Raw genomic sequence first — 15,743 nt, forward strand, 5'->3', positions numbered from 1 at the left:
CCTCCAACGGTCACTGTTAATTGTGGCAAAAAAAAAAAAAAGGTCAGTTACTTGTGGCAAAAAAAAACAAATAAAAAAAAGGTCAGTTACTTGTGGCAAAAAAAAACAAACAAAAAAAAATCGGTCAGTTACTTGTGCCAAAAAAAAACAAAAAAAATCGTCACTGTTTCTTGTGGCAAAAAAAAACAAAAAACGGTCAGTTACTTGTGCCAAAAAAAACAAAAAAAATCGTCACTGTTTCTTGTGGCAAAAAAAAAAAAAAAAAAAAAAACGGTCACTGTTAATTGTGGCAAAAAAAAAAGGTCAGTTACTTGTGGCAAAAAAAACAAATAAAAAAAAGGTCAGTTAATTGTGGCAAAAAAAAACAAACAAAAAAAAACGGTCAGTTACTTGTGGCAAAAATAAAAAAAACGGTCACTGTTTTGATGACCTGTGACAAAAAAAAAATATATGGTCACTGTTAGTTGTGGCAAAAAAACCCCAAAAAGAAACGGTCAGTTACTTGTGCCAAAAAAAAAAAAAAAAAATCGTCACTGTAACAGTGACCGTTTTTATTTTATTTATTTTTTTTTTTGCTTGCCGTCTCTCCCGGCCCGAGCCAGCAGCTCCTCGGCCGCAGCTCGAAACCCAGGAAAGCTACTGGACCCTATGTAGGCTACTAGCTGTGAAATGTCTCATTTTTAAATGGAAAACCCATTTGCAGATGGAGTATTTTAGTTGTATTGCACATTTTAAAACAGCTGGAGTGTTGTTAGGGGAAGAAATTTTAAACTAAAAAGAATTTTTTTTCCATAGTTAGAAGCGGAAATTTTTCATCGAACCGAAACTTGTTCATTGCCCTGAACACAAGCAGGAAACAGGTATTTTGGGTGCTAGTCGGAGCTCTGATTTCAAAACATGCAAGTTGCACCTAAGTCGTAGGACCAACCAAACTATTGAAAAAATTGAAAAATAATATATATATATATATATATATATATATGTTTTTGTAGTTTCTTTTTTTTGTGCCAGCTAACTTAAATGAAGTCTCTTGTTGTCATTTGAGTTCTTTTTATTTTAAATATGGGCCAAATCGTGTTTCCAAGCCAGGTATTTGCTATTACAAAATGTGTACCGAGAACATCATTCACGAAGCCCTCTCCTGTACGCCCCGCCCCCGTCATATAGTATTTCGGAAACAAAAGATTTTAGCCCCAGTGTTTGTCCCAGGTCTTAAGATGCTACTAATTGTAATTGCACATCTACTCCAGTAGTTGGCAGTGGCATCTCGTGTCAACATTGGCAGGTGTTGCGTTCACACGCACTTTCACCAAACTCGCCGTGGGCGGATATATATATATATATATATATATATGTATATATAGACAAAGAGAAAAGGGAAAGCGTTCTCACTTTATGGGCTCGAGTCTTCCATCCTGAAATGATCGATACGAGCACTAAAGGAGATGAGCGGCCGCACGGCGCGCGTCAACGAATGTTTACTTGACTATCACACCCCAATACAATGTTGACCTCTTATTTATTTGAGGAGAATCTATGTAGGAATGTGTTCAATCTGACATATTTTTGTAACACAGTCATATTCATCCCAATGAAACATCTGGCGTTAATCAGCTACTTTTTAATCGTTATATTTGTATAAACAAATGTTGCTGGTCGGAGTCGCAGCTATTCCCGAAGAAGCAGAAGCCGCCAAAGAGCCGGCTCCCGTCGAGGTAAGTTAAAAGCAATGCCCAACATGGCAGCTGTTGTGGCCCCCCGAAACTCCCCGACCCTCCCCTCCAAACATCTGAAAAATGACAAAGAGTTTGCAGTGTTAATGTGGCCTTTAGTCGCGTCTACGCTAGTCGGTCAACAACAAATATTAACTTACGGGACACAAGTGCCATTTTCCAGCTTGTAGCAAACGTCCTTTTTTTTTTTTTTTTTTTTTATGGGCAGTGAGATTCCGAGCTGTTGCAATCTTCATGGCATGCTCGCGTCACAGTAAGAAGGCAGAGCTTTGAGAATAAAACCATTATCTGCCCTAGCAACTTGAAATTTGCGTAAAAATGCTCTAAATTCATCAAAATCACGTTACAAATCACCTGCTAACTGAATATTTTACTTATGGTCACGTTGCGTATTGGCACAGGCCGGGCCCCACGCAGCCGCACCATGCGAATACACCCATCGCAGAATGGATAATTGGAATGGACATACTGGCTGGAATGACCTTGCACCTGCGTCTTAGTTAAGAGTCTAGCTGCTGCATTTTGAACTAACTGCAGACTTCTAATACTAGACATGGGGAGACCCGAGAGCAAAACGTTACAATAGTCGATTTTACAAGTTGGCCAATTTAAATTAGGTTGTTTTATTTGAAAAGCCTGTAATTCTCTTTTTTTTCCCCTTTTCACCTAATCACAAATTTCTTATCACAAAAATGAACATGTTAATTCTACAGCCACATCCAACAGTCAACACAGTTACTTTTTTTTTAATAAACAAAATCAACATTAAAATATATTTTTAAGTAGTCTTTTGTAACGTAGTTTCATGTGGCTCAATTCCCTTTCCTCGATCTGCAGTATTCAGCCTCCAAGATCTGTGGAGGAACAGGAATGAACTCGGCTGTCCTAGTCCTTGTTATTTTCTGTTTATGTGTATTGTTGAAAATCAGCAAATTCCCTCAATACAAATAAAAATGTAAAAAATTTGCATGTTTCGAACCACGAGTATGTAGGTGTTCACCGTTGTTTTACGTTGCAATACCACCATTGCCCACTAAACGGATGATATTACCTGATATACATTCTAGACTTATGCGTGGAAACAAAACACAGGCTTCAAACAGCATGGGGTGGTGTTGCAGCAATTATGTAACTTTTCCCTCGTGTTTGATCAATTTTATCCCCATGTTTATTCACTAAGAGATAAATGATTGAGCAACGCCTGCAGCCGACATTATTCAAGTAGCTCTGAAACCTGTCCTCCACCTCTCTCGACAGACTGGTGCAGTTGGTGCGGATCTGCTCCAGGTGTTCCCTCTGTTTCTCGCAGGTGAGCTGGAAGGCGATGTGATCCCGCGCCGCCGCCCGCGAGATCGCCGCCAAAAGAGCGGGTGCGGCATATCAAGTCCTTGTTGTCTTGGTGTTTCTTTACTAACTAGCTCTTCTCGGTTTTACGGCGTGGCGTCAGGCTAACCTTTGATTTTATTGTGTTTTATGTTTGTCATCGCAGCTTTTTACCACTTCCATAGTCAAGTTAGCGCTTTTGTTCAATTAGGAAGTGACCCGAAACAGTTGCCGGACTTCACAAATCCCTTTTGCAGTGGTCAGTGATTACAAATTCCTCTGTTATGGAACATTTTCCGAATTTCTCGACACTATGGTAGACAGGGAATGGGTCACTCTGAAGCGAAAGCGAGTAAGATCATTGTCTTGAGTCTTTTCTGACTAATTTTCAGTCGGATTCGTCAAAAGGGCACCGTGCAGTACGTGAAAATTAAAAAAATGGAAGTTCAAAGAAGGAATATTCATACTGGATCGGCCGTCGCCCAGGATAACCAGGTCCATGGCGTGAACTTTGACCTGAGAAATGTTCCGCCATCATAACTGTCATTCCTAGATGACATTGCGATAATGCGATGGGACCACATTTGTTTTTACGGTTCCGTCACCACGCGACGGAGAGTGGGTGGTGGGGGTGGGGGGGATTCTTCTTGCTGGGGGTGGGCGTAACAGAAAATAATTGAGGTGAAGAAAAGAATACACTACCTCGTCGTGCTGAGCGTTTGGGGTAATTACGGTGACTCCATATACTACATAATAACGTTCATGGCACGGGCGGTTCCAACACCAGGTGCCAGGATGGCGGAGCGGTCTAAGGCGTTGCGTTCAGGTCGCAGTCTCCCCAGGAGGCGTGGGTCCACAACCACTCAAAGCTACCAATGTGTTGAATTAAAAATTTCTAAATCAGGAAACACCTATGCTTTTGCAAAGATTCCTCATGTTCACTTTCAAAACCTTCATTCAATCAGACTGTGACAACGGATCTTTAAAGAAACGTCATGAAGTGTTGGTCAGTGTACAAATTACACACAAACCCCGTTCATATAGTATTTCGGAAACAAAAAATTTTAGCCCCAGTGTTTGTCCCAGGTCTGAAAACAAAACAAATCTTGAGTGTGTGTGTGTGTGTGTGTGTGTTGTTTGCGAGCATGTACCCGCCCCCGTCATATAGTATTTCGGAAACAAAAAATTTTAGTCCCAGTGTTTGTCCCAGGTCTTAAGATGCTTGTGAACTGGCGGCTGGTCAAATGCGAGTGAAAATGAATAAATAAATAAAGAATGCCACCTTTTATGGCAGCCAAAATAAGTGTCGGGGCTCAAATTGGTCTGTGGTGAGTAGAAATTCAGTTGGACGTTTCATCAATTATGAAACAGATCTTGCATTACTGAGGACGCCGGGGCTCTCCGTCCTTCCAGCACACGGTAATGAGATTTATGTCTTGCATGTAATCTATGAGCTGAAATACAATTGTTGCTTGCTTGCTTGCTTGTACACTTTATACTGTGGGTTAAATAAAATTCTGGAGGGGTGGGAATGGGTCAAGGGAGAACTCATTAAAATTTTGTTGCAAAGATGCTGATCTTTGCACGTTTTATAACTCGCCGCTGAATAATGCATGCATCATAATGCATGCATCGTAATGCAGGAAAGGGTTTTCTCTAAAGGTGTCCAATTTTGTGCTGACCCAGATTTTATCCTCACATAGCAAATGTGTACAGTGCGAGCTGAAAATGCATTTTCAGCACTAAAAAAAGGACCTGCTCTCCCAAAGTCGTCTTCATGCAGCGCCTCTTCTGATTTCCCTATATTTCAGCACTTCGTTGAACTACTTGTTGGCCTGTTTACTATTTCTGTTCTTTTTTTTCTGTTCCCAATTCCACGGCTTGGGAATTAGGTGATGGTGATGATGGTGGCGGGTCTTCCACCTTCGTGGAGTTTGAGTGTCCGCAGAAACACAGCTGCACAAATACACCCACAGCCAGTCTTCCGAGGATGCGAAGCCGTGCATCCGCAAGCACAGTAAAACAGTAGTACTTGCCCCGCAAAAAGCATGCTACTGCAGCGCCCCTAATGCAATTCGGCGCCGCTGTGACAGAGACGAGAAGCGACGACGGGTGTCCCCATTTAGCTGGTGACCATCATGCTGGTCAGCAGGTCTGGCCTCCCGGCGGAATCGAAAGGGGGTAAAAGCACGATGGTGCAAGAGTGGGCATGATGGATGTGATCTCATGCAATTGCACGCAAATAGTTGAGCCTTTTAAGGCATTTTGCACGTCATCCTCAGTGTAAAGCTGTCGCCTGCCATTTAATCCACGCTGCCTTCAAATGTGATGGGATAGAAAACGTTTCATGCCTGACAATACAGACCATTAAGTCAAAAGTCACATTAGAAGAATAATATAATATTGCAGATAAACTCTGCTTGGGATGAGGCACTGAGATGAGGATGATGATGATGAAGATGTTGATGTGATGACTACAATAATGACTAATTTGTTGTTTTTGGCTAATTGTATTTTTTTCCTAATTTGTTTATATTATTATTATTCTGTTTGATTAAGATAATTGCAACTCAATCATTTAGAACAGGCATGAGCATTTGGCGATCCCTTTGATTAGTTATCATTTTTATTTATTTCTTTAATTTTTTATAAACCAATAAAATTCTCCAATAAACTCTGAAAAACATTCACTATATGTTTACAGGTGGACTGTGACTCAACCTTGGCTTTGTCATTGTGTGCTCACACAAGACAGGCATGATGAAGAGCAACAGGCAAATCATGAAAGAGCTCAGAGGAAGCAGAAAGACCTTGAGGCCCTGATGGAGGCCGCTTGGCACCGCCCGTGCCCGGGGAAGGTGCTCCTCTTCGGCTTACTGTGACGCAAGCATGCCCGCTTAACCTTCATTCTCTGTCAGTGCGCGTGTACTGAACTAATACTTTCTTGGAGCACATGCCTTGCAGTTTGCTGATCGTCTTAATTCTCCTGAACTTTAACTTGTTAGAGCGCTCATTATTCCCAAAGGACATGTTGTCTTACCTGATTCTCAGACATCACATAAGGCTACGTTCAGTGTCGCCATTTTGCAAAGCTCGCTTTCATTGGATACCTGGCAAGTGTACCTAATGAAGTGTCCAGAAGTGGTTGTGTTATCTAAACAAAAAGGATGATTATCGCTGTAATGTGGTCACACACTGACTTTGTCAATCACATTTTTGTGAGATGTTGTGACTGTAAATACCCATTGTTGTTATTATTCTTGTATAGATTAAGCCAAATTCACTTCAATAAAAAGTGCCCATTGGGCTGAGGCAGTACTAACACAAACACAGTAACTTTAAACCAGCGAAGGCACCCATTAATTTGATTGTCCAATATTTCCCTTATGAGATAATGCCTCTCATAGCAAATGTGTACAGCTGGTCACATAAAGACAAACAATCATTCACACTCAGAATCACCCATTGGGACAATTTTGCGCATCCAATCAACCCACCTTGCATGTTCTCCCCCGTGCCTGCGCAGGTTTCCTCCAGTATTTATTTTTACTATGAAGCATCTGGTGTGTGTTTTTAAACGATCACATTAATTTTTTTATGCGATTAATTAGTTAAAAACATCTAATCATTTGAAAGCACTAATATATTTTCAGCACTAAAAAAACCAAACTTTTATAACAGCTAAACCAAACGTTTCCAATGTAAATTTCCACCTTTATATATAGTGTAAAAAGACATCCTGAAGCCTGGGCAGTCATTAATTTGATTGTCCAATATTTCCCTTATGAGATAATGCCTCTCATAGCAAATGTGTACAGCGCGAGCTGAAAATGCATTTACAGCACTAAACCGAATGGAAGCTCCGGAGGAGGAGGGCTTGCTCCACTGATGATGGCAGGATGCTGTTGCTGCCGTGCTGCTTTTTAGCCTCCCCGCCACCTTTTCCCTCTTTCCCCTGAATACAGATCTTTTTTAAGTAGACTACATTTTTTAATTAGACAATATTTTTTTTTGCCAAGGGACACAAAAACAATTCTGTTTATTTACAACTAATCCCTGGTCCCATCCTCACAGGCATTGCCCCCAGAAGCAATTCCCGAACGTATAAATTTACAAAGTGTCTGTGTTCTTCCCCCAATGTTTGATAAAGGCTAAATTATTGATAAGCCGCAGGTTATGACCAGGTCCAGGGTGTGCCCTCTTTGGCATCAGACCTTCCCCCTCCTTGCGGTTATCACCGTCTGTCCTAAAAAATAGCGCCACCAACTGGTTAAAACAAATACAAATTATTTTCGTTGATGTTTTTCTCCGGGCAGGTTATTAATGGCTGCCCAGGCTTCAGGATGTCTTTTTACACTATAAGTGTACAGCGCCAGCAGACAATGAATTTTCAGCACTAAAAAAACGAAACTTTCCAAAAAACTATATGACGGGGGCGGGGCATCAAAGTTTTCACTTAAGATTTCCTTCGCCGCAATGGACACAAAGATGCGCATCACCATCCAATAGTTGGTCATTAACTACAGGAATTACAATTTATTGGAATTGCCATTTCGGATGCTCGGGAGTAGCTGTTACTCGATTGATATGGAAAAGGTGTGGAATTTCTAAAAAGTAATTATGTGTGTAATTTAATTCAAATACTCTAAAATTGTCATGAGATAATGCTTCCAATGAGTGATCAAAACGGATGGGTGTACGACAAAAGTGATTTTGAATCAACACTGGCAACAGAGGTAAGTTAGTTTTTCATTAGCCTTCCACGGTCGGATACAATGTTTTAAAGTTCCCCGCTGGAAAGGGGACTTAGAAGAAATTTGTAAAATGCGCCACAACAGGGCTCTGCCTGTCTTGCCCTTGCAGGTGAGCAGCGCTTGTACGGAAGACAGCGACCCTGAGCGCAGTCAAATGGCTGGTATCCTATCGGAAGCCTTCCAGGCCATGAGGGCGGAGCTCCAGTCCCTGCCGTTGGGAGTGGACGGCGGCGGCGGCGGGACTCTCGCTGTGACAGCGGACCACGAAAGGACAGCGGCACTCCTGGAGGAGTACTCCATGCTGCTCGTGCAGGCCGTTCACAGGAAGCTTGGAGCCCGAGATCTCCCCCTCGATCTCCATTCTCAACGGATCGATTATATTTTCATTTCAAACTGACTCTTAAAAGTCTCTTGGAGCACAATTGTGCCTGAGCGCCTTTGCAAACTCAGCGACAGACCATTCTCTTTCACTGTTAATGCATTTGCTTGACATCCCACGAGACGGCAACAAATCTTGTGAGCCATATATAAATAAATGTGTAAATATTGATGCTAAATGCTCCGTTCAGCTGGCCTGGCATACGCCCAGCCACTGGATGGGCTCGGATGAGTGTTTAGGCCTACAATAGGGACCTCGCAGCGGTCGCAGCTCGGGCAGCAACGGCCCAAGCCCCGTCCTCTGCTGCACCCAGCGTCCCGAAAAAATGCAAAATCACAGTTTATTTTACAATAATTCCAGTAGCTCGCATGTTTCCAAATCATCCCCACCATATATACAGTGATTTACAAGATTATTAATAGAAATACCATAAATACGCAATATAGCGGCACACACACAAAATCACAATTAGTACACCAGGCTAAAATGCTCAAATAGTCTCCAGGGGCTATAAAAATGCTTAAAAGAAAATACAATATATATAATAAATATATTGAAAGAAAAATTGGCTAAGATCATGGCTCAAACAAAAATGACGTGGTTGCAAGCTTTGCCCCTAGCCCTGTTGGTCGTAATGCTCTCTTGACTGTGTTTGCTTTGTTCTTGCTTGGTACTTTCAATGGGCTCTGTCTGAGGTGGCATTCGAATGTGCGGAATTTATCGCAATATCATAATCACGCTAGCGGCCGGTCTCCTCCGGTCCAGATTGAGGGTCCTTTTGTCATTAAACTAAGCTTTAGCGCTGCTCTCCATCTGACTATTCCGAATTCTCGACATGATCATCAAACTTTGATGGAATGCTCCCGCCACACCAAAATGGCTGCTTCAAACTAAAATGGCTGATGGCGTTCAGGTCGCAGTCTCCCCAGGAGAGCTGATGTTCCATGAGGGTGTGACTTACCTGTCAAAAAAATGACTCCCTCTGCCGCCCCATCAATATGTCTTTGCAATATCTCCGGTTTTTATTGACTCAATGAACTAACTATGCACCATTAGCAATCATTACTGTACAAAACTTAACATTTTGCTCTCTTGACTGTGTTTGCTTTGTTCTTGATTGGTACTTTCAATGGGCTCTGTCTGAGGCGGGACAACATACTGTACTGCAACTGAAACTTTGCTTTTGTGAAGATGTGTGTCCCCTCCAATCAACCTACGATGCATGTTTTTGTGGCCTTATGTGCGGAAAGAAGTACAGAGCTCTGTGAAATAATCAGATTTGTCAAAGGTCATGAGTGCTTAAATGACCCGTTGGGATCGGGCTTTAATTGTATCCCAGTCGGGGAAACCAGGAGGTCTGTTTTATAGTCGCGGGCAGGAAAAGAACCGCGCGAAACGTCGCCACCGATCGTGGACAGAGAGGCGGTACTTTCAATGGGCTCTGTCTGAGGTGGGATTCGAACCGACGCAGGAGGAGCGGTCCTCCCGGCCCCGCCACACGGCACTTCCTATGACTCGGGTCCGACGCAATGACTACCGTCCTGTTGCTCTCACACCAGTCATCATGAAGTGCTTCGAGAGGCTGGTTCTCCAGCACATCAGGGACCGTCAGCTCGCGTCCCGAGGTCCAACTACGAGCTTTTTAACTGCAGCAACTTTAAGATACGCTATTGGAGCTGGAATTACCGCGGCTGCTGGCACCAGACTTATATATATATATATATATATATATATATATATTTATATATTTATTATATATATACGTCAACAGGCTCTCAATGGACGAGTGGTAGAAGGCTAGCAGCAGCTTCCTGCGTTCAGGTCGCAGTCTCCCCTGGAGGCGTGGATTAGTGTTTAACTCATCCAAATTTTGTTTATTGTTAAGATTTTTTCCAATGAGCTCCTTTGCCGAGGTCGCATCACCCCAAGCCTGTCACCTCGTCAACTAGCTCACAGCACTGCGGGGAGCGAAGAGTGCAACGGGTGGGTCCGCTATGGCTCCAAACCATCCTACCCGTACAAATATCCAATCACCGAGCTCAAAAGTCTCGTCGTTCATAACCGTCATGCGCTTAAATTCTGAATAGTGGACAGGCAGTTGTTTCGGTTCTTTTAATGTATTGTGCCTAACATGGATAAAGAGAAAAATATAGTTAAGCCGAAGAGAAGCACCTTCCCCGGGCACGTGCTTAATTCAATTTGGGACCAAGCTACTCGATTTTACTCGCATTCAAACATCAGCCATTTGGCAAATTTTGGGTGGCTGTTAGTTCAGTCAGGAAGTACTTAATTTCATACCAAATCTCGCGGGCCAGATTAATCTCATTTGCGGGCCTGATCCTGCCCTTGAGCAGCACAGCGGCTCACTTGGGACCCGCGTGGAAACACAGTAAAGAGAGCATTACCAATTGCCAGGATGGCGGAGCGGTCTAAGGCGTTGCGTTCAGGTCGCAGTCACGGCTGGAACAAGAGAAAGTGTGCACACAGGAAGGCCGAAGCGGGAATTGAATCCTGAAGTGTTACAGCAGCAAAGATATAGATCACACAGAGTCGGCGGCGTAATGTAGCCGTTAATGTATAACATTAGCAGCAGACATTGTCTTGAGTCTTTTCTGACTAATTTTCAGTCGGATATATTGTTTGTGTGTGAAAGACCAAGACCTTAGAGGAGAAGAGGCAATGGGAAGTGCAGCAGTTGGAGGGTCTGTCGGTGCCAATGAAGACCTACTTGATGGAGCACGTCATAAAGACTCTGTCTCAGGGCTTGATTGCATGTGGCTCAGCATGGCCGGAGTGCCCTGCGATTGGCTGGCAACCACTTCAGGGTGTGCCCCGCCTACTGCTCGGGCGACTGTTTCGGCCATGAGGATGTCACAATACGAAATTCTAACCGGCCACTTTTACTAAAAGATCAGTTTACCTAAAACTAAACGGAATTTGAGAGTATTTAGCACCATGCTCAAGAAAACCGAGCTAACCGGCCATTCGAAAAAAGTGATCGGTTTACCTCAAACAAAACATTATTCGAGAGTACTCATACAAAACTCTACTCAACGACGTACGTGGCCCGTACGGGGAACGAACCCGCGACCTTGGCGTTATTAGCACCACGCTTCAAATTTGCCAAAAGAACTCCTTTTTTTAACGATCGCTTTGGATTCACGTGAATCAATTCCTTATCGTTTCTTTTTATTTTCTTACTTCTTGTAAGAATGCAAAGAAAAATACAAGCTCCGTGTTTATCTTCTCAACAAATAATAGCGTGCAAATTGCCATTAGGCAAGTCTGATGTGGTTCAGTAGCGATGAGAGACGCACAAATACGGGTGGAGGCTGGGGGGGGGGTTTGCAAAGCAGTTTCCTGCGGTGGGGAAGTTGGCGTGTTGCCGCTCGTGTGTGACTGGAGGAGGGGGAGGAGTGGGAGGGCGACGGCACGGGCAGAGCCGAAGTGTCAGTGTGTCGGCTGCGTGTGTGCGTGAGGACCGAGCGGCGAGAGCGAGGAGGCGGAAGCCGTTTGTTTCTTGTGGAAATAAGTCAGGAGGAATGTTTAAAAAAAATAATAGCAAATGCATTGAACTCATGTTAAACACAACAGAACTTTGCTCAGGTATGAATTCTTCCAGCTTTTCACTTCGGGCTGCTGTTGTTAATTGTGACTTAAAATTGTTTGCTTTTATTGCAATGTGTTGCATTCCCACATTCATATTCAGATGTTATAGATTTGTTAGTCAAAAAAATGGCCGACTTCCTGTTCAATTTAGCATACGGCTCCATGAGACTTTTTATTAGGTCTTGGCTTTGTACACACTTCATCAAATTTTCAGTTTGGTGAAACAGAGATATGGGGCTGTTTTTTTTTGTTGTTTTTCTTTTCTAGGGGGCGATAGCGAGCCATTTTTAAACAACTGTACGACAAAATAATAAAACGCCTCGAAGTGCGACAAAACTTGGAACGTTCGTCACTGTGTGGCCAAGTGTGACACACGCCACACCCCGTTTGGATAAGAGACCCTTCATCAACACAGGGGCTGCAGGACCTGGGTGAAACAAAATAAAACAAATTCAGAAAAAAAATTAATTATTTAACTTGATTTTCAACATTTGGTTTCATGAATTAGAATCCCTCCCCCCGCATTTTTCATGGTTTGATTTGGACTTTACTGATTTTGTTTTGATAATCTGGCTTGAATTTCATTGTGTTTAGACTAGAGGGGCTGCATAGAACATATTATTGCAACAATTTAAATTTAAATTACTTAGCCATCACGTCCGCCCAACGTGACCTGTAGACCTGACGTCAAGGTCTTTGTAACTTGTCCATACCCGGTCAGATCTTTGACGCTGTTTAGTTTGATGACTCGTCTCTTGGGCGTGTTTGTTTGTTTCTTCTCCACCGCAGTAGTTTTACATTATATAAAGGTGGAAATGTACATTGGAAACGTTTGGTTTAGCTGTTATAAAAGTTTGGTTTTTTAGTGCTGTAAATGCATTTTCAGCTCGCGCTGTATAAATCTAGCTTACATACAGTAAATCTTCTGAATACTTCTGGCATTTGGTAAAAAAGTGTACAGCGCCAGCAGACAATGAATTTTCAGCACTAAAAAAACGAAACTTCATTAACAGCTAAACTAAACGTTTCCAATGTAAATTTCCACCTTTATATAGTGTAAAAAGACATCCTGAAGCCTGGGCAGTCATTAATTTGATTGTCCAATATTTCCCTTATGAGATAATGCCTCTCATAGCAAAATTAAAACTCATGCAAACAAATTAGCCAGCAAATTAGTTTTGCTGCTCCTCAAGTGCACGTCACCATCCCGAGGGTCAGAGGACATTTTGACGTACTGCACGGTGCCCTTTTAACGAATCTGATTGAAAATTGGCTAGAAAAGACTCAAGACATTGTTTAAGAGGGAACAAATAACAAGGAAATTGAGCAAATTACAACTTATTTTGGTTGCGCCGGCCTCAGCGCTTCCCGGGGCCGCGAACGCCAGAAAAATGATGTCTTCAAAAACACAGTTTTGGTACTGCTTGATCTCAGTAATGCATTTGACACAGTTGGTCATAATATACTGCTCAACAGACAACAACAGTGGGTGGGACTTACTGGCACTGTGTTCCAATTGGGTCAAACCCATTCACAAAATCATCCAAAATAATAAGTACTTAGGACCAAGTATCAGCCTAGATTTTGTCAGCATTGAAATTTCATCTTTTCTTTAAACTGCTCGCAGCGGATAATTTTGCAGAAAAGGGCGGTGCTTTTTTTCGTAGTGGCGCTTCGCAATTGGATCTTGTGTAATTGTGCCCGTGTACTTGTACAAAAATAATTGACGGACAATACGCGTATTAATTCATAGAATTCAATAGCAAAACCCCAGAGAGTTAACAAAATATAGTACTACCATGGGGGGAATTTTGGATTGACAATTCGACTGTAAGAAGAAAACTAAAGGCTAAAGAATTGGAAGCTATTTGAGCAGACAGCCAGTACAAGAACAGAAAAAGCAAAAGAACACTCAGGAAATTTAAGAAAAAAACATTCCTCCACTTCAATGGGAAATTAGAAAGGAGTGAAGAATGGTTATAATGTAAAATTTTCTCCTAACGTGTTCAGTTTTTATGCAGATGAATAAAATAATAAACAGTGCTATGAAAAACAATTTACCCTCCTCTCAAATTTGTATTCTTTCTTATAACTTCCACACATTAAGATCACCAAACAAAAATAATTCATCAAACACTGATAATCCCAGGAAACATAAAATGGTTATTTTCTTTATACGGGGAGAGAGAGAGTGAAATTCATGTTATAACAAAAAAACCAAATTATTATTAAAACGTATTATTTTTTTATTCCCCAGCCATTCTTTTTGTATTTATTTAATTACTCCGACTTTTACCTGCTGGTACGCCGTCCGGTGTGCCCTGTGAAATGAAAGGTGGCATTCTTTATTTATTTATTCATTTATTCATTCATAACTGACAGCCTCGCGCTCCGCTCGTGCCCGGGCAGAAGAGGTGCTCCAATTTGGCTTAACTGTGACACACGCCCGCCCTCCTCCCCCGGAGCTTCCATTCGGTTAAACTTAGGGGCCGCTTGGCACCGCCCGTGCCCGGGGAAGGTGCTCCTCTTCGGCTTACTGTGACGTGAGCATGCCCTCCTCCTCCGGAGCTTCCATTCGGTTAAACTTAGGGGCCGCTTGGAACCGCCCGTGCCCGGGGAAGGTGCTCCTCTACGGCTTAACTGCCACGCACGCCGGCCGGAGCTCTGGTACGGTCCGAACCGCGCGAAACGTCGATCGGGATGGCAGCTCCACTTTCCAGTGTTAGCTGGCCCCGGCCCCCCTTCGCGGGGCGGCGCCGGGCGTCCGCCGGTGAAATACCACTACTCTTATCGTTTCCTCACTCACCCGGTGAGACGGGAAGAATGGCAGACTCCCTGTGTCTTTTTGGCCATGGCTACTCTCTGGATAAAGGACTTTGTGAGCACAGTGAGCGACAGATCCCAGAAGGTCACAAGGGTGCCATGAGATGGTATGCATGAACGCGTCACTAGTGGGTCGTTATTAATTATCATCAAGTGGAATTATCAGGCTGAAGCCTCATATTTCACAGGAGGAAGTAAATTAGTGAGTAAACGGAAACAAGACAATCATTAATTCGGTATTCATACTTTTTACGACCTTTCTGTTTCAATCAAACATTTGAGCATTCCGAGGGTTCCAACATTGTTAAAACTCTATTTTAGACTGCACCTTATTTGTGAGCTGTCAATGAACTATGTTGATCTGAGTTAAGCAGTTTCATTTCGATAACAATGTGGCATCTGCTGGCAGTTATAGACCATTGGGTTCACTGTATCTGTGAAATTCGCTCTGGGCTAAAATGTATATGTGCAGCAAGGCTTCAAAGCTGTGGATAGCGTTCTTGTGAGTAAGTGAAATATTTGACTGATTCATTAAAAGCAGACAATTATGTTTTAGGTTAATTTTTTACCTGACATGTTTCGGCGAGTCTTTCGCCTTCTTCAGAGTGTCGCATGATGGTGTCTTGAGCTGATGTTCCATGAGGGTGTGACTTACCTGTCAAAAAAATGAAAAAAATCAGAGCAGTAAAAGAACAAGCACAACATGAACATTAAAAACAATTGCCTTGGAGCAAGTGAACACAACACTATTCCCCAGAGGAAAATAATATCTCCCACCTTTCAACACAATCTGAGAGCCTGGAACAGTGGTTGGAGGCCGGCGCTGTACACTTTTTCTAAGTGTTGCAATATCTCATGAAGGAAATACTGGACAATCAAATTAATGACTTTCCCCGGACGGCGTACCAGCAGGTAAAAGTCGAAGTAATTAAATAAATACAAAAAGAAGTAATTGAATAAATACAAAAATAATGGCTGGGGAATAAAAAAATAAGTTTTAATAATAATTTGTTTTGCTCCGCCATCCTGGCAACTGGTAATGCTTTCTTGACTGTGTTTCCTTTGTTCTTGCTTGGTACTCATTCAGCTGATTAAAAATCGGATAACTGATTGATTCATTAA

Source organism: Idiotropiscis lumnitzeri, chromosome 22 (assembly GCF_059441095.1).
Source record: "Idiotropiscis lumnitzeri isolate Australia: NSW breed Sydney's pygmy pipehorse chromosome 22, RoL_Ilum_1.0, whole genome shotgun sequence".
Lineage (NCBI taxonomy): Eukaryota > Metazoa > Chordata > Actinopteri > Syngnathiformes > Syngnathidae > Idiotropiscis > Idiotropiscis lumnitzeri.